At 38.7% G+C, this 24858-nt stretch overlaps 1 pseudogene; it reads left to right on the plus strand.

Moving 5' to 3' along the window:
- Positions 1-4834: 4834 nt before the first annotated feature.
- Positions 4835-19722, plus strand: LOC149199253 (transcription factor TGA2.1-like; annotated as a pseudogene).
- The last annotated feature ends 5136 nt before the right edge of the window (positions 19723-24858 follow it).

The following is a 24858-nucleotide window of genomic DNA, read 5'->3' on the forward strand; positions in this document are numbered from 1 at the left end:
GCCATTGTCGGTAATCTCCTTAATAACATACATCCCCAACCAATGCAATTTGAGTTTCATTGGAAATTTATAAAACTTACTATCATACAACAACACCAAATCATTCACCTCAAATGTACGCAGCTTAACATGTCAATTGTGCCATGCCTTTTCGCGCTGCTTTTGGACCTGCTAGTGAAATCCAGCCAAAAATCGTTCTTCTTCAAGCTCATCCAACTATGCGAGCCTCTCTTATAGGGCTCTGCGATCCGTCATACCTGTGAGCACTGCTATGCGTAGACTAGGCATAATGTATTCCATAGGCATTACAACTTCCACTCCATAGACACGCCTAAAAGGTGTCTTTCCCGTTAGCTTCTTGCAAGTCATTTGATAAGCCCATAATACTGCAGGTATGCTTAGGTCCCACTGATTTCGCTGCACATTGCGTACCTTGGTCAACACAGTTTCCAGTACTTTGTTGAACGCTTTTACTGTCCCATTAGCCTGTGGGTGATATGGTGTGCTCTTCTGGTGATACACTTGAAACTCTTCCGTTAGCGGACAGATCGTTTCATTCAGGAAGTGTGTACCACAATTGCTCATCAGGATCTTTGGACATCCAAATCACATAAGTACGTGTTCAAACAGAAACTTCATAGCAGTCATGCTTGTGAAAGTCTTCAGCAGCTGCGCTTCCGCCTAATGAGTTAGATACTCCATCGCAGTGATAATATACCTCGCACCTGCCTTCCTTGAGGTTTGATGGGTCTTACAAAATCTATTGCCATTTTTTCGAAAGGTTGCAATGCCATTTGTGGATTCAAAGGCATCTCATCCCTCTACTAAGGCATACCTGTTATCTGAAATACATCACATGCCTTGCAATATGCTTTTGAATCCTGATGAAGGGTTGGCCACCACAACCCTATGCATAGAATCTTCTGCGTGATTTCTCTTCCTGCATAATTTCCTCCCGCAGTGCCCCCATGAGCATCCATGAGGATGCTGCTTCATTCAAATTCAGGTACATACCTTCGCAGTATTTCGTCATTCCCCATCTTGTATAGATGCCCAACAATGACAGAGAAATTTGCTGCGCACACCATTAATTCCTTCTTTTGCTGGACAGAGTATCCTTACGGCACAGTTCCAGTTGTTAGAAAGTGTATTATATCCTCAAAGTGTCCATCCGCTACGCACACAAAAAAGAGCTATGCATTAGGTATTTGTTCCTCCAAGCTAGTAGGTGCCTCCCCTATCTCGATGCACGACAGGTGATCTGGTCCAACGTTCAATCATCTAGGCTTCATAACAACTTCAAAATCGTATTCATGGAACAATAAAAGACATCTGCATATGCGCCCTGCCAACACAGGCTTATTGACTAGGTATTTTAGTGTGGAGTGATCTGTATACATCTTAAAGTGGCCTCCTAGCAAGTAGTGTCAATACTTTTGGAGCGCATATACCATAGTGAGCCCCTCGCGCTCAGTGGTGGAATAGTTCTTCTCTGCTTTGGATAATCTATGACTTGCGAACGCGATAGGGTGATCCAAGCCTTCTCTACCATCTTGTGTTAGTATTGCCCCCAATGCCATACACAACACATCAAAATGGACGTGAAACTCTTTCTTCCAGTTTGGGAAGACAAGAATCAACACAGTAACCATCTTTTCTTTCAATATATCTAGGCTTTTCTTACAACGATCGTTCAAGCAGAATGTGTCATCCTTCTTCAGCAATTTTTCCATCAACGTGGTGATCTGGGCATAGCCTTTGATAAAATTTATGTAATATCTTGTATATCCAAGTGTAGTGCACAATTGTTTTTGATCCAGGTGACTGTAGAGACACACTCAGGACAAAGAGGGCTTATGAAGACTAAAAAATTAAAGTGATCATAATTCTTTCGAATTAGGACCAGAGCGTAGATTTCATCGTCCTGATCACAATGGTATGAACGGTTCGTTAATCCTAGCTCGTATGAGGGAGAAAAAGCTAGTCAAAGTTTTGGTCAAATTTGGGTTGTGGGCCAGGTTTAAGTGTCCTACAAATTGACCGAGTCTCGAACATGGAATCTGGCTCCGAAGCAGGCGAAATTATTACCTCTTTAATTTGTCTAATAACCCTTATGTTAGAAAAATTCTAAAAAGGCCCTATTTTAAAATAAAAATTTAAAAAAAATGGGTGGCGGGCCACCAACACCGCCACCCTGCCCAACCAACATATAACAAAAAAATCAATTAAAATGACCAACGACCATGACCCTGCTTGTCCAACCGCACCCCACATTAAAAACATTATATATATGGGGTGGGCATGGGCCACCTCTGGTGGACCCGGCCCACACCCATCAAATGTTACCACATACATATGTTGAGGGTGGCAGGGCTCGAACTTGCCTGGGCAGTGTGGTCAGCCCGCCTCTTGGGCACCCTCATTCACTCCCCCATATACGTAACCAACCTCCAAACAACAATGCTCCAAAACTTTAATGCCATAAAACGAATGTGCCCCAATTAATTCCATGAGTTACGCAAGGTTATGGGGTAGGCCACCCAACAAAGACCCAACCCCCAAAACAAATACATGCAGTTTAAAAAAAAACAAAAGAGTTTTTAAAATGGAGGGGTCAAGGTTTGACCACCCGACCTCCTCCTTATTATTCGAGCCTTATACCAATCCGCCCAAACTACTTTGTTGGTAAATCTGCCTAAGAACTTATATAAACCTATCATTTGTCAGTGCACCCAGGCAGATGGAGGAACCAAGAGCGGGCACAGAAAATGAGGCAAAGTTAATTTTTAATTAATTTTTATGCAGGTGGAGCCATCACTAAGAAAAATTTCCAGGAGGGTGAAATTTTCGCAGTGTCCAAATTGGACAAACTTTATGTTGATCTTACACCTCTTAGCGACACGAACCCGATGGCACAGTTAGTTTCCTAATTTGAGAAGCCGATTTGCAGATGACCCTGAGGAGGGAATCTTTGAGGAATCTAGGGGAATCTAAAAGATTCCTTGAGCCCCAGATTTTCACTTTCTTAGAATTAAGAAATTTGACAGTCGATTTTTCACTATTCGACCACACAAATCTAATGGTCTGTTCAGATTTTCTATTTGCTCATTTCATTTCTTGGCCACTTTTCTAAGTGGAGTGAAGGTGTCAACATTCACCATGCGAGTATTCGACACAACAAGGTTGATGGTAGAACCATCTTCAGCAGTTTGACATCTGCTTCTTCAGATGGCCCTAGGATGTGAGGTATAGAAAATGTGTTCATGTACTTCTTTTGCTATGCGTTATTCTATATAGATACCTTTTTGATTTTCGATGTGGGATCTTGTCTCTTACTTGTTTTCATGATTCTTGCTTGATGTGATGCAGAATCATCTATGTGATGTACTTATTGTCATGATTCATCATGTTGTGTTTTGAGATCCTTTGTCATATGTTGATGGGATACTCATGTGTCGCCATGCATGTTTGCATTGAGATCCCTTTTATGCCATGTTGGCGGGATGATCATCATGTATGAGTTTCGTGTCATACTGATAGGAGTCTTTTGACTGAGAGTTCCTGTAGTGGAACATTTCTTGGAGCCACCCCTGTGTGAGGGAGTTTTCCTTGTATGATAGCGACATCACCTCTTATGTACATCATCACTATTGAAAGAACTTAATGCAGTGACCTACACCATCTTAACACCGGGGCCCAAAGACGTAGTCTGTCCTGGATGAACTCTATTATCAATGTCTTGTTATTTCATGTGCTGAAGATTGTCATGTTCCTCTTCTTTACAGTATGCAGATGTATTCATTAATGTTATTTTAAAAATGAAATTTAACACATCACGAAAGTAAAAGGTCTTGGAAGGGTCGTTTGTCACGCCCGGACATGGATCAAGTGGTATGAGAGCGGTGTTTGTGTGGATGTGAATTGCAAGCGTGAACAATGGAACATGCAGTGACAGAGGATGAAAAAGTGATGTACGAGACCATGCTCAAAATTTCTAAATGGGTGGAAATAATGTATGAAACTCTACAGAAAGAGACAGAGGAAAAGGAGCAATTGGAGCTTCAGTTGCAAGCCACAGAAGAGGCCCTGGAAGAACTGAAGCACAACAACCAAAATATTCAAACAAATAACACTGAATTGAAGATGCTTCTACATGAAGAGAAAGGGGAGAAACATAGTTTGATATGACAGTTGCAAGCAAAGGACGAGGCCTTGGAAAAACTGCAGCATGACCCACATGAGGTAAAAAGTAGTTATCAGAATTCATATATGTTTCCTTATAATGATTTTGCTATTTTTGAAAATCATACCACAGGAATTGGCTTCAAACTGTTGAGGAAAATGGGGTATGAAGGAAAAGGATTGGGCATTAATGGCCAAGGCATTGTCAACCCCATCAAAGTAGAGGAATTACCATGTTGAACAGGACTTGTGTATGTTAGAAAGGAAGCTGGGGAATGCACCGAGGCAACTAGCGAACTACCAACAATAGATGACGAGAAGCCCTCATCAGTTCTTTCCAAATCGACAGAGGAGGTAAAAGATGTTGATTTCCTTTCAATTTCATCTTCACATAGTGTGATTTCTGTTGGAGATTTGGAGATCCCAATTACAGGGACAAACATGAAGCTCCTTACCAGGACGAGGCATGAGGAGAAAAAAGAACTTGGTGTTAATAACCAAGGCATAACTCCACCATTGGAGGTTGTGCAGAGACCTCAATTTGTAGGCTTGAGATACACCAAGGGAGAATGCTCGAAGGTGTCAGATTATTCTGAGACACTGTCAAAATCTTCGAGGAAATAGAATGATGGGAACACATCCCCATCATCCCATGGAAGTTTCCATTGTAGGAAAAGAGCCGAGGCAAGCTCTCATCGCTATACTTACACCGGAGATGGTAAGGAAATGTATAACCACTCTCGACATTTGAATGTTCATTGTGATTATAATCATGTTGTTAAAGATGAACGTAAAACATGGCATCGAAAAAATGTACCTTTTGTGGATTACATAACCATACATTTTCTAAGTGTTGGAAAAGAATGGAAACACACAAAAGAATGAGGCGTGAAAGACCCTCTCAACAGCAGGTAAAGAAGCATGTTAAGTAGATATGGAGGAAGAAAACCTATTACAACCATTGCGATAGAAGTGGCCATCAAAGAGCCACTTGTTGGAGGCTCCATCCAGAGAAACGCCTTAAAGACAAAGTGTCGGTGCATGAACTAGGTGAAGTAGTTGTTTGACCATAGAATATGCCATAAGGAGGCAACCCATTCACCTTAGTAAGTGAAAAATTGTTTCTAGATATGTTAGCATTTCATGGTCGTGCTTTTGTAAATAATTTTTTGCATTTCAAAATGTAAAAGTGATGATGTGTTTTCCATCACTTGTTAAGCAACAATGATATCTGGTCTTATTTTGTGTTGCATGATAAATTGTGAAAGTGTTGTCGTGTTTTCATCACTTGTCAAATAAAAAATGGTGTCTGGCCTTATCTTTGTAAATCATGTGTTGCAGTGATGATGTGTTTTCCATCACTTGTAGAATCAACAATGATATGTTGGCCTTGTTGTCATAGCTGGGGTATTGCGTCCATCTTGATGTAAAATTGACCACAGAGTATGTGTTATAAAGTCTTGGAAAGTATGGGATGCTTGGGTCATCAGTTGGTCATGAAAGTCAAGCATGTAATTTTCAAAACAATGTACTATAGTTTACAAAGGTTATAGGTGTCAGCTGATCGCTTAAGGCTCCGAGGAACAAAGGTGAAGGAGATGGAAGTGAGACCTTTTAGGACGCTTGTGATGTTGACAAGGTATAGAGAAGTTGCAGATTATTTTTCATGCTTTTGGTAGGGACCAAAAGCTCCTCAGTGGGGAGGATTGATCCAGGTGGCTCCAGAGACACACAAAGGACAAAGAGGGCTTATGAAAGCTCAAAAATTAAAGTGATCAGAATTCTTTCGAATCAGGACCAGAGCATAGATCTCGTCATCCTGATTGTGGCAGTGTGAATGGTTTGTCAATCTGAGCTCGTATGAGGGAAAACGAGCCAGTCAAAGTTTTGGTTAAAGTTGGGCTTTGGGCCAAGTTTAAGTGTCCTACACATTGATCGAGTCCCGAACATGGAATCTGGCTCTCGAAGCAGGTGAAATTGTCGCCTATTTAATTTGTCTAATAACCCTTATCTTAGACAAATTTCAAAAAGGCCCTATTTAAAAAAAAAAAAAAAATTTAAAAAATTGGGTGGTGAGCCACCAGCCCTGCCACCCTGCCCAACCAACATATAACAAAAAAGTCAATTAAAAGGACCAATGGCCATGACCCCGCTGGTCCAACCGCACCCCACATTGAAAACATTATATATATGGGGTGGGCGCGGGCCACCTTTGGTGGACTCGAACCACACCCCTCAAACGTTACCACATACATATGCTGAGGGTGGCGGGCTCGAACCCGCTCGGCCGGTGCGGCTGACCCGCCTCCCAGGCACCCTCATTCACTCCCCCATATACATAACCAACCTCCAAACACCAACGCTCCAAAACTTTAATGCCATAAAATAAATGCGGCCTAATTAATTCCATGAGTTATGGAGGGTTATGGGGCGGGCCGCCCAAGGTAGACCTGAACCCCAAAACAAATACATGTGGTTTTAAAAAAAAACAAAAGAATTTTTAAAATGGAAGGGTTGAGGTTTGACCACCCGACCTCCTCCTTATTATTCGAGCCTTTTACCAATCCACCCAAACTACTTTGTTGGTAAATCTGCCCGAGAACTTATATAAACTGTCATTTGTCAGCGCACCCAAGCAGATGGAGAAACGAGGAGAGGGCATGGAAAACGAGGTAGAGTTAATTTTTAATTTATTTTTATGCAGGTGGAACCATGACTGAGCAAAATTTCCAAGAGGGTGAAATTTTCGTAGTGTCCAAATTGGACAAACTTTATGCTGATATTACACCTCTCAGCGACACGAACCCGATGGCGCAGTTAGTTTCCTGATCTGAGCAACCGATTTGTAGGGGACTTGGAGGAGGGAATCTTTGAAGAATCTAGGGGGAATCTAAAATATTCCTTGAGCCCCCCAGATTTTCAATTTCTCAGAATTAAGAAATTTGACAGTCGATTTTGCACTATTCGATGCCACAAATCTGATGGTGTGTTCAGATTTTCTATTTTCTCATTTCATTCCTTGGCCACTTTTCTAAGTGGAGTGCAGGTGTCAGCGTTCAGCATGCGAGCAATCATTCCATGAGATTCGACGCAAGAAGGTTGATGGTACGACCATCTTCAACAGTTTGACATCCGCTTCTTAAGATGGCCTCAGGATGTGAGGTATAGGCAGTGTGTTCATGTACTTCTTTTGCTATTCATTGTGTTGTACATATCCCTGTTTGATGTTTGATGTGGGATCTTGTCTCTTGTTTTCATGATTCCTGCTTGATGTGATGCAGAATCATCTGTGTGATGTACTTGTTGTCATGATTCATGTTGTGTTTTGAGATCCTTTGTCGTATGTTGATTGGATACTCATGTGTCGCTATTCATGTTTGCATTGATATCCCTTTTATGCCATGTTGGTGGGATGATCATCATGTATGAGTTTTGTGTCACACTGATAGGAGTCTTTTGACTAAGAGTTCCTGTAGTGGAACATCTCTTGGAGCCACTCCCGCGTGAGGGAATTTTTCTTGTATGATAACGAAATCACCTCTTATGTACATCATCACTATTGACAACACTTATTGCAGCGACCTACACCATCTTGACACCAGGGCCCGAACATGTAGTCCCTCCTAGACGAACTCTGTTATCAACGGCTTGTTATTTCATGTGCTGACAATTGTCATGTTCCTCTTCTTTACAGTATGCAGATTTATTCATTAATGTTATTTTAAAAATGAAATTTAACACATCATGAAAGTAAAAGGTCTTGGAAGGGTCCTTTGTCACACCCGGACATGGATCAAGTGGTATGAGAGCGGTCTTTGCATGGATGTGAATTGCAAGCGTGAACAATGGAATGTGCAGCGACAGAGGATGAAAAAGAGATGTATGAGATCATGCTCAAACTTTCCAAAAGGGTGGAAATAATGTATGAAACTCTATAGAAAGAGACAGAGGAAAAGGAGCGATTGTAGCTTCAGTTGCAAGCCACGGAAGAGGCCTTAGAAGAACTGAAGCACAACAACCAAAATCTTCAAACAGATAACACTGAATTGAATACGCTTATACATGAAGAGAAAGGGGAGAAACATAGTTTGCTACAATAGCTACAAGCAAAGGACGAGGCCTTGGAAAAACTGCAGTGTGACCCACATGAGGTAAAAAGTAGTTATCGGAATTCATATATGTTTCCTGATGATGATTTTACTGTTTTTGAAAATCATACCACAAGAATTGGCTCCAAACTATTGAAGAAAATGGGGTATGAAGGAAAAGGCTTGGGTGTTAATGGCTAAGGAATTGTCAACCCCATCAAAGTAGAGGAATTACCGTGTCGAATAGGACTTGGGTATGTCAGAAAGGAAGTTGGGGAATGCTTCAAGGCAACTAGCAAACCACCAACAACAGATGATGAGAAGCCCTCATTAGTTCTTTCCAATTCAATAGAGGAGGTAAAATATGTTGATTTCCTTTCGGTTTCATCTTCACATAGTGTGATTTCTGTTGGAGATTTGGAGATCCACATTACAGGGACAAACATGAGGCTCCTTACCAGGACGAGGCATGAGGAGGAAAAAGAACTAGGTGTTAATAACCATGGAATAACTCCACCATTGGAGGTTGTACATAGACCTCAATTTGCAGGCTTGAGATACACCAAGGGAGAATGCTCGAAGGTGTCAGATTCTTCCGAGACACCGTCGAAATCATCGAGGAAAGAGAATGATGGGAACAAATCCTCATCATCCGATGGCAATTTCCATTGCAAGGAAAGAACTGAGGCAAGCTCTCATCGCCATACTTACACCAGAGATGGTAAGGAAAGGTATAACCACTCTCGACATTTGAATTTTCATTGTGATTATAACCATGTTGTTAAAGATGAATGTAAAACATGGCATCGAAAAACATGTACCTTTTGTGGATTACATAGCCATACATTTTCTGTGTTGGAAAAGAATGGCAGCACACAAAAGGATGAGGCATGAAAGACCCTCTCAACAAGAAGTAAAGAAACATGTTAAGTAGATATGGAGGAAGAAAACCTATTGCAGCCATTGTGACAGAAATGGCCATCAAAGGGCCACTTGTTGGAGGCTGCATCCAGAGCAGCACCTTAAAGACAAAGTGTTGGTGCATGAACCAGGTGAAGCAATTGTTCGTCCATCGAATGCTCAACAAGGAGGCAACCCACTCACCTTGATAAGTGAAATTTTTTTTTCTAGATATGTTAGCATTTCATGGTCATGCTTTTGTAAATCATTTGTTGCATTTCAAAATGTAAAAGTGATGATGTGTTTTCCATCACTTGTTAAGCAACAATGATATCTGGTATTATTTTGTGTTGCATGATAAACTGTGAAAGTGATGTCGTGTTTTCATCACTTGTCAAAGAAAAAATGGTGTTTGGCCTTATATTTGTAAATCATGTGTTGCAGTGATGATGTGTTTTCCATCACTTGTTGAAGCAACAATGATATGTTGGCCTTGTTGTCATAGCTGGGGTATTGTGTCCATCTTGATGTAAACTTGACCATCGAGTATGTGCTATAAAATTGTGGAAAGTATGGGATGCTTGGGTCATTAGTTGGTCATGAAATTCAAGCATGTAATTTGAAAAACAATTTACTATAGGTTGGAGAGGTTGCAGGTGTCGGCTCATTGCTTAAGGCTCCAAAGAACAAAGGTGAAGGAGATGGAAGCGAGACCTTTCAGGACGCTTGTGATGCAGACAAGGTACAGAGAAGTTGCAGATTATTTTTCATGATTTTGGAGGACCAAAAGATCCTCAGTGGGGAGGATTGATCTAGGTGCCTCCAGAGACACACATAGCACAAAGAGGGCTTATGAAAGCTCAAAAATTAAAGTGATCAGAAAGCTCAAGACCAGAGCGTAGATCTCATCGTCCTGATCATCGCGGTGTGAATGGTTCGTCAAACCGAGCTCGTATAAGGGAGAATAAACCAGTCAAAGTTTTGGTCAAAGTTGGGCTGTGGGCTAGGTTTAAGTGTCCTATAGATTGACCGAGTCCCGAACATGGAATTGGCTCTCGAAGTAGGCGAAATTGTTGCCTCTTTAATTTGTCTAATAACCCTTATGTAAGACAAATTAAAAAAAGGCCCTATTTTTAAATAAAAATAAAAAAAAAAGGGTGGTGGGCCACCAACCCCGCCACCTCACCCAACCAACATATAACAAAAAAAATAAATTAAAACAACCTACGGCCATGACCCCGCCGATCCAACTACACCCCACATTGAAAACATTATATATATATGGGGTGGGCGCGGGCCACCTTCAGTGGACCCGGCCCACACCCCTCAAACATTACCACATACATATGCCGAGGGTGGTGGGGCTCAAACCCGCCCTGGCGGTGCGTCCGGCCTGCTTCTTGGGCACCCTCATTCACTCCCCCATATACGTAACCAACCTCCAAACAACAACGCTCCAAAACTTTAATTCCATAAAACAAATGCACCCCAATTAATTCCATGAGTTACATTTTGTTATGGGGCGGGCCACCCAAGGTAGACCCGACCCCCAAAATGAATACATGTGGTTTTAAAAAAACAAAAGAGCTTTTAAAATGGAGGGGTTGGGGTTTGACCACTTGACCTCCTCCTTATTATTCAAGCCTTGTACCAATCCACCCAAACTACTTTGATGTAAATCCACCTGAGAACTTATATAAACTTGTCATTTTTCAGTGTGCCCAGGTAGATGGAGGAACCAGGAGTGGGCACGAAAAACGAGGCAGAGTTAATTTTTAATTAATTTTTATGCAGGTGGAACCATGACTGAGAAAAATTTCCAGGAGGGTGAAATTTTCACAGTGTACAAATTGGACAAAATTTATGTCAATCTTACACCTCTCAGCGACATGAACATGATGGCATAGACAGTTTCCTGATCTGAGCAGCTGATTTTCAGAGGACCCAGAGGAGGGAATCTTTGAGGAATCTAGGGGGAATATAAAAGATTCATTGAGCCCCAGATTTTCACTTTCTCAGAATTTAGAAATTTGATAGTCGATTTTGCACTATTCGATGCCACAAATCTGATGGTGCATTTAGATTTTCTATTTTCTCATTTCATTTCTTGGCCACTTTTCTAAGTGGAATGCAGGTGTCATCATTCAGCATGCGAGTAGTCATTCCATGAGATTCAACACAACGAGGTTGATGGTACGACCAACTTCAACAGTTTGACATCTGCTTCTTCAGATGGCTCCAGGATGTGAGGTATAGGAAGTGTGTTCATGTACTTATTTTGCTATGTATTGTTCTTTACAAATCCCTGTTTGATGTTTGAAGTGGGATCTTGTCTCTTACTTGTTTTCACGATTCCTACTTGATGTGATGTGGAATCATCTATGTGATGTACTTGTTGTCATGATTCGCCGTGTTTTGTTTTGAGATCCTTTGTTGTATGTTGAAGGGATACTCATGTGTCGCCATTCATGTTTGCATTGAGATCCCTTTTATGCCACGTTGGCGGGATGATCATCATTTATGAGTTTTGTGTCAAACTGATAGGAGTCTTTTGACTGAGAGTTCCTGTAGTGGAACATCTCTTGGAGCCACTCCTGCGTGAGGGGATTTTCCTTGTATGATAGTGACATCACCTTTAATGTACATCATCACTATTGACAACACTTAATGTAGTGGCCTACACCATCTTGACACTGGGGCCCAGAGACATAGTCCCTCCTGGACGAATTCTGTTATCAATGTATTTTTATTTCATGTGCTGATGATTGTCATGCTCCTATTCTTTACAGTATTTAGATGTATTCATTAATTTTTTTGTTTTAAATGTAATTCAACACATCACGAAAGTAAAAGGTCTTGGAAGGGTCCTTTTTCATACTCGGACATGGATCAGTTTCACACTTCTTGGCGCTTCCAAGTTCAGAATCACCGCAACCTTCACGGGGTCTACCATTAGCCTTTGTCTGCAAACCATGTGCCCCAATAGGTTTTAAAAATGAACAAGGAATAAACACTTCTTGAGGTTGAACATGATTTTGTATCTTCAGCGAGTATCCAGCATCAAGTGCAATCTCGCTACATGGAGCTTAACCAACCCAAATAAAGTCCAGTCGTCAAAATAGACCTCTAAGAACTTATGAATATATTACTTAATTTCCGTAGCAACCACGCGTGAAAAGATGGCCGACGAATTCTTCAATCCAAATGGCACGACAGTATATTGAAAGCAGCCCCAATCAGTCGCGAAGGTTGTCTTGCTCCTATCCTCTTAAGCAATTTTGATCTGGTGGTACCCTGAGAACCCATCAATGAAAGAATATGCTTCCTTACCATGTACATTTTCCAACACTTCATCCGTGAATGAAGTTGGGAATGGATCATGCACACAAGCATCATTCAATTTTATGATATCCACACATATCCTTATCTCATTCTTCTACTTCTTCTCTTGCACCACCATTGGGCTTACCCAATCGTATTCTTCCACAGTCTCAATCATGCATGTTGTGAGCATTTTGTCTAGATGTATGTGGACCTTCTCCTTGTATTTCAGATTTAAGCAGCAAGGCCTCTGCTTAACTGGCTTCGCGTTGGGATTTAAGGTGATCTTCATTACTCCTAAATATCTGATTATTCCTTTCAAATCCTTAAACTTGGTCGGGAATAAGTCTTGGTATTCGCGGAGAAATTCATCAACCTTATCCACCGTCGCGTCGTCCAAATAGTCTCCAATCTTCATGAATTGGGGCTCTACCTCCGTACCAATGTTTACATGCTTAGTTTTCACCGGCGGGTTATATCAGGGTTCTCAATCTGTGGTCCTTGAACCTTGCAGTGGCCTTCTGTCTCTAGAATGTTAATTTTCCACAGATCTTCATCCTCTTCTTCAACAATTACATTATAACATTCTAGCGTGAAACTCAGCTGAATGTCATCATAAACCCTTGACGTAGGACATCCCATTCACCTATCCCATGGAGAAGCTCTGTTTCTACATAGCAATTCATTGGTATAACATCCAGGGTATGACAAAATAGGTGAACCGACTCAGGTTGTGGCTTTTCTCCATAAGCCCGCGTCCACTTGGCCAGATGCACATGTAGATCATCCTGTCCATTGTACTTGTCTGTAAATTGCACCTTAGGCTTCCCAAATCATAGTTGCATCATTCTACTACATTCACGCTAATCGTCAAAGCTTCCTTTGTGCATACCCCACCATCTCACGGTCGTAGAGCACAGTACCTAGTCTAACGCCTTGAAGCGTTACTTTTGCGACACCTCCTTTTAAAATGCATCCAAGAAGGTATCTACCTCATTTAGACCATCATAAGTAGGTAGATCTCTCACTTCTGTCGACATGCAGCGCATCAACCTGGTCATCATATTGTAATTCAACATAGTTACCTCATGTAACCGATTCTTCCATCATTCTATTTCTTCGTCAGAATCCAAAGTGCAGGAGCTCTCACGCTCCCATGTAATCTGCCCATCCATGGTGGGATTTACACAATCTTGGTCTCATGTTGTTATATTGTAGATGCAGTCCAAATCATCATCACTCTCAAAGTCGTGGACCGATCTCGTATAGCACGATCCTTCAACAAGGTCCAGGGGTATAATTACACTCTTCTCAAAATTCATGTTTCTCTTCTTAAGATTGATTACCCCATTCATATCGGTAGTCCAGTCAATTCCCAAGAGTGCAAGGTAGGGATTTCTATCATCAACAATCTCTATCACTTCAATATCTGCCATCACACTCGCTCCCTCAATATCCACAATTATTCCTTGCAATCAGCCCATGGGTATTATTTTCTGCTGGTTCACCATCCTTAGCTAAATTGGAGACCATTGCAGTGCAGGTCGCCCCATTCACTGCCATGTCTATTTTGGCAGAACTTTCGCATTTGATCCTAAATCTCGAATGACTTGATCCATCTCATATTCTCCAATCTGTGTGGTAAGTCTTATTTCTCATCCCGTCCTTGTCTTATGTTTTCTGATCTTCTGGATTATACGTGCTTCTCCTGGTGCGGTCCCAATGCATCTGTTGATGAGTTCCTATAACCCTTTCATAGCCTTACTGTCGTGCAGTAATTCATACATGTTTCTAGGAACGTTGTGAGCATAGATGGGCCCATTCCTGGCTCCAGTTTATCTTTGCTTCCTAAAATGGAGGCATTAGCGAAGCTCTTCTTAGCTTCCATGAAGGTTTCTCAAGCGCGCTCCAAATAAAACTCAGCTTCTTTCGTTGGAGCTTTGCAAACCCAAGTACTATCTTCTGGTTGTTTTCCTTTGTCATCTCCCATCGTGATTCCACTTCAGAGCACAATGTTTACATTCGAGTCTTCCTTGCGCGACTCATACCTCATCATTTGCAGGTTCTGAGTTGGGGGAGGCAGTAGCGCTCCTTTGTCATGTACCCTAGCTATCAGCGTAGGACAATCTTCTGTCTCATGATCAAACAACGTGCAATATTTGCATGAAGGGCATGTTGGATTCATGCAATTGTGGGCATAGTGTCCTGGCCCTCCGCAATTGTAGAAAATCAACTGTCCGCAACCTCTACAAGGTCCTCCTCAGCCTCAGCCTCGTCCACGCCCCTGAAATCCTATTTGCACCATTCCTGTATTCTGGTCAAGGGGATGTGTTTTGGCCTAATCCCTATAGGTGGGAGTCCTATCCATCATCAATTCATAGCTTCTATTAGTATGCTCGTCATGTCCCACCAACCTACAAAAGTTGCAGAACAATTGTTGCAGATTTTGCGTATACTTTTGTAATAAGTGACAATTATCTATGGCATGCTTTCTGGCTATTTGATAGATTGCACACAACAAAGCAGGCGTCGTGCTAGGTCCTGCTTTAGCTTCCGGACTTAAAGGCATTGGTCCTCCTCCTATGAGGTAATTTGTAAAAATCAGGCAGTGGTCTTTATCATGACCCTGACTCTTGCATTTCAGGCACCATACTTCTTTGCGCACTTCTAGTCGAACTGTGCTATCCTATTTCAGAGTCTGCATCTCAAGGCACAGATTCTTTAGTTGCGCATGGATTTGTTGAACTCCCAGGTTAGGATCCTACATCGGGTTCTCATGTAGCCTCATAGAAATATCTAAGGCCTCTGCTTGAGTTGTTATCTTCTACTGCAATAGCACACTCCTTAGATGTGGTAGTATCGAAGCTACAAACCACTCACAATGTTGTCCATCCGTCAGATTCATGTTGGCTTCGGGGATCATACATTTTAGCCTCTGATCTAGTTCCCAAGGTCTCTCACCTGGAAACATCGTGATCTCTTTAAATCCCACAATCGACTGGGCTTCAGATTTAGGTTTGCTAAATTCCCTATTTAGCATTGTTTGGATATCTGCAACTCTAGCATTTGGGTTATTGTTGGAGTACTTAATATACCAGGTCAGCGCGCGATCTTGCAGGGTGCTAACTAGCGTCACTTTATTTATATGGTCATCTGTAACACCTTGCACTTCCCATACAGGCCTTACAACGAACTAAAATTGGTTCGGATCCTCATTTCCCAAATCTTTGAACATAGGTAACTTCAGTATGTTTGCCATATTGAATCACGGTGGTGGTGGAGTTGGTACAGGTTTAGATGGAGGTGATGGTGGTGAAGCCGGTGGTGGTGTGGGTGGAGGTGGGATTCGCGAAATTCTTTTCCTTATCAGATTGATAGCACTTTGCGAAGAGACCTTCATGAGCTCTTCCTCATCTCCTCGCAAAGGTGAAATCAAGGGGCTATTTTCTGGACACTTATTTCCTTTGTTCCTATAAACCTTTCCGCTTCGCGTAGCCCCAAATATCAAGGTAACTGCATAACCCACTTTTCATACAACAACATTTTAATCCAAGTATTCAAATACCTTACGTACTTACCTCACGGTCCCTTGAGAAAGCATCGCTCTGCCTCGCTATAGCTGACTGAGGTGTCGGCCGCAATCTCAGTAAAAAATCCTCCTATAATGTGATCGAGCCAATAATCGACGGTGTGTGCGATCTTATCCTCCGATGCTTCCAACCTTTGCACTAGCTTTGGGTTCCACACAATAGGACTGTCAAGCTTCTGCCTTCCTTGGCTATCTACTAGCTTTGTGATCCACTCATATAGCTTAGTAGAGAAGGATGCAAAAAATATTTCGTGGATCTCTGTATACAGGTAGCTGTTTAGCCACTATTCTTTTGATAGTCGTGGGTTTTTGTTCTCCTGCGCTGCGAATTTGTGAATTCTTCTGTCCAACCAGCCTTCGATTTCTTTCTTAGTTGGATTCTAATGATACGACATCACACATCTCTCATGAAGATTCCAGTCCTAGCAACGGAACCATTTGTTGGCTTATGGGGGCCTAAACTAGGTTCAGAGTTAGTTAGTGAAACAAATCCCTACACTACTAGCCCTTTCGGGATGCTAGAACCAAGTTTCCACACCCTTGAGATGGTTGTGATTTTGGTTTAGTCCAACTATTCTTGCGTTCACAATGGCTTATTCATGCTCTATTCCACCCTTTAAGACCTTGGTGAACTGTTACAATCGGTCTTTGTGCAGCCCTAACTAGGGGCTGAGATGCTTTCACGCTGCTATGGCAACGAACTGCGCTATTTCCCAACCTAGACTGAATATCCTACTTATCTTATTGACAGACCTTAATTATCTTTGTGTAAACATATATTCTAATTTGGGTTCACTTAATCAACACAATTATACACATTCCCACATCATATAAGCATTAGAAGTGAAATTTATACCCAATTAACAGATGCATGAAACAAGAAATAAAGACGCAAAATTAATAGAAACTTCTCTTTATAAATACTTCCAGATAATTACAGACTCGACTCGCCCTGTGCACTCAGTTGCAAGGGTCCGCGGACTCAGCTACAGACTACTAGGCCTATGCACACTCAGCTGCAGAGCCTCTATCTACACTATGACCCAAAACTAGACTTTACACTTCAGATCTATCTCGAAAACATCATATGTCTTCATCTTCAATTGATTCTTCCCTTCCTGCCTTAACTACTTAGAGCTTCACTCTATTTATACAATCCCATGGTCCGCGGACCATGGGTAGATCTTCTAGATCTGACATTACATTATCAAAATAATGGCTCACAACCCTATGACTCTTTAACAACTACGCGCTCCGTGCCCACAAAATGCAGAGTCTTTACATTGGAATTAAAAAATCAGACCAAAATCTAGGCTCTAAGCCCAAAAACTTCCCTTGGGGGATCCTGCACCCAACAATAGGCATATATTCAACAACTAGAAAGTAGTCAATTAAAGCTGACTCAACTAGAGCAAGAACTTCAACATGCAAGGCGGCAGGTTTGAAGCTTCACTTTTTAAAATAAATTTGGCTTTATAGACACCAATGGTTCAACCTTTTGGAAATTTGATGTTTCTTGAAAGTCTGGATATTAAAAAGAATTATAGAAACAAATGACATGTATTTACACATATTGTTTTCTTTATGCAGAGAATTTTCATTGGAGGAAGTCGTGTTGGGGATCAAGTTCATTCAACAAGTGGAAATGGTATCCCTTGTTTCTAAACTAATGATTTTGAAAGGAAAAAGAAAACTATTTGTGATGGTTGTTTCTAATTGGAATTAAAAAAATTCATGGAGTTTTTACTATCTCCTATTTGTATGAACTATTAAGAGAGAAATTACTGGTGTATTTTAGGTGTGGGGAAAATGAGATATAGCTTTTCCACACTTATTGTGTGACACCATAATTTTGCACATATATATACTTGTACTAAAATAAAGTTGTCTTCTAAATTTGTTATTTATTCTAGCGTGCCTTTCACTTTTGTTTGGCAACAATGGTGACTTTTCATGGATCATAGGAACTTCTTGATTCTCGTGACTTGGAGAAGCAATTTAGGGAGGATATGCTAGAATTGATGAAGACATATTTTCAACAAATCCTTCTTGTTTTACCTGATATAGACACCAAAACCTTTAATAACCATAAGTATATAGGAGAGCTTAACTTCATGCTTGTGGTAGAAGGAATTTTATTTAATGACCTTGCATGCTAATGGAACTCCATTCCATGGGATTCTTTGGTTTGGGGCACCTAATTTTATTAAAAATATGACATGTCCAACTGATGTTTGCTTAAAATATTAAAATGAAAGTAACTATGTTAAAGAGGCTAAGAGATTTTTTTTCATGTACATTTCCTCCGTTGTATGAAATCAAATGAAATGATTTGGCACAAAACAAGATTTAATGTGAAAAGCACTTATCTGTGTATTATTTTTCCCCACATTTGTGGATGACATCACTAGTAAGAAAGTTGACGTAGACTAGTTTTCCTAACCTGAAGGGATTCAAACTGGAAACTTGTTAGCATAGAACCAACTGAATGCCTAAGAACATTGGTAACTATCTAGTGAGCTACTTCTTAGAGGCTTAAATGTTTTGAAACATCTTGTCACATCCTTAAGCACTTAAAAAAGAGTGAGATTGCTCGTACCTTACATGCAAAAATTGGCCCTAAAGGGATAAACATGTCACAAGAAATATTTGAACGTGGGTGGCGAGGATAACTTGTTCTCGTATTTACCACACAATCTAGCCCACAATTAACAATTGTGTTTGTCTTTTTAGCATGCATGTGTTAATTGGTATGGGAATTTGGAAGTGTTAAGCTTGGAAACATTCTGACATAAAAAATGTACTATTGTTAAAGGATTTTTCTTGTGGCTGCAATTTCTTTTTCCATCTTGAATGAATGTAGTAGTTTTGCAGATAGACACTAGTCAGTTTTTCCTTTTGCATCACAGCATGTATTTTGATGACATGATAATCACAATTTTTTTGCAACTAAGTTTATGATTTATTTCAACCTTAACATGAGCTATAGCATTTGAAATGGAGTATGCTCATTGGTTGGATGAGCTTCATCAGTAGATAAATGATTTTAGGTCAACAATGAATTCACATGTAGGGGACAATGAATTGCATGTTCTGGCTGAAGGTGTCATGTGACATTACGATGAAATGTTTCGTCTGAAGAGTGTAGCTACAAAAGCTGATGTCTTTCATCTACTATTAGGCATGTGGAAGATTCCTGCAGAAAGATGCTTTATGTGGATGGGAGAATTCTATCCTTCTGAACTTTTAAAGGTATGCTCTGAAACTATAAACTAAACGTAATTTGTTTACAACTAATTTGTGATTTTTACAAGCATTCCTTGCTTGCATTTCTATACTAGACATGTTTGAAATCTATGAACTAGAGATCTTATTAGAGAATACATAAGTTATAACCATTAATATTTCTGAAGGTTGGATTCATGTGAACAAGAGAGGGATATTACATTGATCCAATCTGAAATTTTTATTGTGTATTTGTAGATACTTGTCACTCATTTGAAACCACTAACAAAGCACCAGTTTATGGGCATTAACAATTTGTAGCAATCATCAAAATAGGTAGAAGATGTGTTATCACAAGGAATGGATTCCCTGCAACAATATATAGTAGAAACTCTTGCTATAATGTCACTCCAATGACCAAAATATCATACAAGTTTACTGCATTATTGAGAATTATGAAGCTATTAACAAACAAGACACTGTAGATTAGCCTCTGTCTTTGTTGGCCCTCAGTTTTGGTCCATTTTTGCTTAAGGAAACTTACTTAATCTTTATATTTTCCATCCATTTTCCATCACATCCATCTCATTTTGATGTATTTTATTCATATTCAGGTATTTAATTTTAAATTTACAATTTCTAGAAGTTTTTATGAAAATTGAGTTTCAAGTGCAATTTTGGACAGAATTAGAAATTCCCGTAATATCTATGTGAATGACATATTTGCAGGACACTTGGGCTCGAGTTAGATACATGAATGGAAAGCTTGGGAGCTAGGACTGAACTAATTCCAATTGGTTCAGTCAAAACAAGCTAAATCGGGCTCGGTCAAGGTTGGTCAAACATGACTAGTCATCTAGAAAATCCCTAGGAAATAGGGCAGTTTTATGATTTCATGGGATTGTCCATATTTCTAGTGATAGATTGGATGGATTTGACTTGGATAGATGGATATGAATAGATATAGTAGTTAGAGAGAATTTAGATCAGTTTGTTTCATAAACTTCTATTTAAGCCAAGACTTTGAAGGCTTATGAGATGTAATTTTTATATAACTTTATGCTGAGACATTTGAGTATTGGAGATTAATTAGAGGAACTTGTTGTACTTTCATTTTGCTGTTCATTAGAGTGGATGAGTACTTGAAGTTTCAACATTTGATAGTAGCCTCAAGTGTGCAAGGAAAGGGTGGACGGCCCCCACTTCAAGCTAAGTACACTTCATTGTTAAACTAGCTTAATTTTCATGAACTAGTTGCTTTAGATTTGTTTACTTGTTTTGTTTCAGATTTGCTTATTTGAATTAATGTGTGATGATTGTTGAATGGATATTGGTTTAATTCTAATCTACATATGAAGGGACACACAGGAATTTAAGTTAAATTCCCCTTCTATTTGATCTTGAACTAAAACTGAATTTCATTCTCCTTTTCTTATTTGAAGTTATTTATGCATTTTTGGTTTGAAGCAATGGTGATTATGATAGAGTAGAATTGTGAAGAAGGACAATCTGGTCCTCCTTAGTTAGGAGCCTCTTCTTTTACATCTTCTGCATCATAAACCATTGTTAATTAGTGATTTGGATTTATCTTCATGAAAGTAGTATTGTAGGGAAGGACAACCTGGTTCTCCTAAGTTAGGAGCCTCATCCCTCACATATTACATAAGTGAATTAGAAATTGTTAAAATAGGCTTATATTTGTAATATATACTTCTTTAACTCTTCAAATTTTATCTTCTAAGCTTGGCTACATCTAATATCCATACACTGTGGACTTGCCTCCAAGTTTTACAAACCCGAATTGATAACTAAATACTTGTGTTAATTTGTGTTAATAAATTAGCCCAACATTTTGGCACCGTTGCCAGGGAGAAAATTATAAGAATAATCAAATAGAAGATAAACAAAAACACTAAAAATTTAGTTAGTATACATTTCTCTTAGTTATGTTTCTTTATGCCTAGAAATAAAGATCCTACAAGTAGATTTCCAAAACAAAACCCCAAAAAAAATAAAAAAATATCCATTTGCAAGACAAGATCTAAAAAAATGATGTTAAAGAATAGGCTACAACACTACTCCATTCTTCAACATTCTTTCTCATCAAATATTTATGATCAAATAAATTTTCATGTCCTTAAATTCATTCAAGTATATTTTCCAAATTTGGATGTGAGTTTACTCATGATCTTGTTATGAAAATGGATGCACTGGAAATTCTCTTATATTTGAGAGAATGAATTATTTTTCTAAAATAGAATAGGATAGAATAGAATAAATAAACAAGTCGAATGAATTCACAATAAGACTTCCATAATAAATTTGTTTCAAACTGTCATGAATATTTCTTCAAATCATTGTTCAATATTCATTTGAAAGGACTACATGGAAAAATGCAGTAAGAACAATCCTATTTTGGGTAACCATATAGGATCATTTTGAAATCATGGTTTTTTTTACATATCTCTTGAAATCTAGTTTTGGAATCCATTTTGAAGTTTTCAATTTATATCACAAATAAAAATGTGATCAAAATCAAAACTAGGTCTCAAGTGAAATGTTGAGGACAAAGTTAGTACAACCTATATTTGAGGTGTCTAATGGAAACATTTTTTACCTAAAATTAATAGGGAAGATAGCCCTTGGAATCTAGTTTCCAAAGAAATTTGAATCACTTTAATCAGGTATCATATGAAAAAGTTATCCTTAAAATACTAACCGCTTCTCAAAAAATCTGCATGGTGACAATTCTAGGTCTTGACTGTTCATTGGAATATTTGACATACCAAACCATATTTTTTTCAAAACCTATTTATATGGGAGATATATATTAAAGTAGTTTAATACACAGTTTGAATCATCACATTTGGAGGTGAAATGAAAAAGTTATGCCACATTTAGTGATTGCATGTCTTCAAAACAATATAGTAAAACTATGCCTACTAGGTCTGTTCATCACCAATTTTCTGATATCAAGCCTAAGAATTTTTAAAAACTGTTTCTACTGGAAAGAAAAAAATGTATCTACTTTAATTTCCAAGTAGAATCATATTTATCCGATCTTTATCGAAGAAGTTACACTCTAAATAGTGACTGTTGGTCTAGTTAAAAATACAAGCAACTCTATCAAACATGGCACTCCTTATAATTGTTACCATATCATTTTAAACCATTTTGAAAACCTGTTTATACTAGAGGTAGCCATATGAATTCACTTCAACTTGGCTTTTGAGTCACTTTAATTGGATATAAAACTAATATTTTGTAAACAAAATACCACTCGAAGGTCTAGGCTGGCCACCATTCCTCAAGGGGTAAGTAAATGCATTTTGTTTGTATATCATCTTTGGACTTGTTTTCTAAGGAATGCTTGTAATAATTTACATATTTATTGGAAGAAGAGAGATTGTACACCTCTCTTCCTCCATCATGTAATGTTGTATTGCAAGCAAGTGCTATGTTTTTGCAGGTCATAGAAATAATGAAGGAGTGAACCCCATGGATGAAGTATTTTTCAAAGTCAATTTTAAATTCATATTTAAGAATATGAATGCAAAGGTTCAAGTCAAAGCAAAGTGAAAATTCAGTTGATGTTGAGTTCATCCAATGAAACTCAAACTCTTGAAGCTTGTCTTTAGTTATTGACCAACAACACCAACAAACCCTACAACATGATCGAGATCGAGGCAAAAAGACATGAAGATAATTATCAAAAGAAGCAGTCAAGTTCTATACCATGTCAAAAAGCCTTTCATAAGCCAAATTGTTCATGATTTCATCCATCATCCATATTGTATGTTGAAGTACAAACTTATTATCTATGCATTTACTACTAAATCATGACTTCAATATAACCTATTTTCATAAGCTTTCCATACTTCCCTACCCCATTACACCCCACCTCCATCTAGAAAAAAAAGAAAATATAGAAAAAAAATCAAAAATAATAAAAGAGTTTGGCTGTGAAAATCCACAAAAGTGGCATAATAAAAACTCGAATTCATATGGGAAAACCAACCAGCTTGGCCAATATGAATTCTTTATTTTGTCTTACCATTTCTTCAGATTGATTTTCCAGGAATCATCCTCCAAAATAAACAAGATTTGAGGACAAGTCTTCCCATCAATAAGGGGGGAGGTCGCAAAAGAAACTTAATTGTGCAACTGAATTGACGACGGAACTTGTATTGTTGAATTGAGGCTTCTGTGATCCATATCAAGTTTAAGAGAAATTCTTCGGCGTAAATCACAAGATAAATCATTTGTCGACACATTTCGAACCAACAAGTGTGGTTCATCGTCAGGACAAGTTGAAGAAACAGATCCAGCTTAGCTTGTTAAATAGTGTGAGCAGAGACTCCAAAGGCTATACAGAGTAACGACTAATTTTGACTTTAGGACCAGAGTCAAGATTTAATGGAAATTAGTTAAATTATGTGAATATATAACAATATAAAATAATTTAAAAAATGTCAAAGGTTAGCTAGAAAGTTATTGAAAATTATAATTTGTTAAAAAATGTCAAAGGTTAGGAACTTGTATTGTTGGCAGTTGGGACCTGAAATGTTAGAAAAAACATGAATATATTGGATAAAATGTACGTGACAGAAGGGACCTGAGTTATTATGAATCAATTGAAAAGAGACCTGAACGAAATCGGCAATCAATGGACTAGAATCAATGAAGGATGCTAGAACTGAAGGCATAAATAAATTCTATATTTCAATCTATCTAAGACATTTGATCAGAGGATATCATCCAATATTGTCAGGGAGTACAAGTATTGTGACTACAAAATTTTGCTTTTGCAAATTCGAAATTTTTAGAGCTTGTTAAAATTAAGTTAGTACCTGAATGCATATTTTATATTCATTACATTACCCTCATCCTATACCCATTATCCTATCATTAATCCTTTGTACATCCTACAGTTATATTCTACATTCCATTCATATATTTCATATTCACTTCATAATTTTACATATTCCATAACCCTTATATTCTACATTCCTTTCATATATTTCATATTCACTTCATAACTTTAATAACCCTAAGTATTTTTCCATAAAGCAAAATGGATCAAAATGAAGATTTAACAAGTCGAAACCTGCACCACAAATAAAACATTAGTATTATGGGAAATAATTTTAAACATGACCTAAATTGTCATTTTAAAATTAAAGAGATATATTACCAAACATAAGAGATATAAGAGATATGTGCATTATGAAATATATTGTAAAACATGTAAATCAAAATGATTTATGTATTAACCTTATCATAGTGCATAAAAAGAAATGCTATTGGCAATATATGGATGGTGTAAAGTTATAATGGCAAATGGAATACAATATGATGGCAAACCTTATGGAAATACAACGTGATGGTGCAAGGTTATCATACCAAGCCTCATGATAATACGATGGAGTTTGGTCATCATAGCAGCCCAATGGTAATGCATTGCAGACCCAACGAAAAACATAATGAATAACTGACATTCATGCAAGCAACGTGGCAACAAACAATATATACAATAGTCAAAGGTATGGTGAG

Source organism: Pinus tabuliformis, chromosome 2_1, assembly GCF_031772625.1.
Source record: "Pinus tabuliformis cultivar Carrire ecotype Pingquan chromosome 2_1, CPIR1, whole genome shotgun sequence".
Classification (NCBI taxonomy): domain Eukaryota; kingdom Viridiplantae; phylum Streptophyta; class Pinopsida; order Pinales; family Pinaceae; genus Pinus; species Pinus tabuliformis.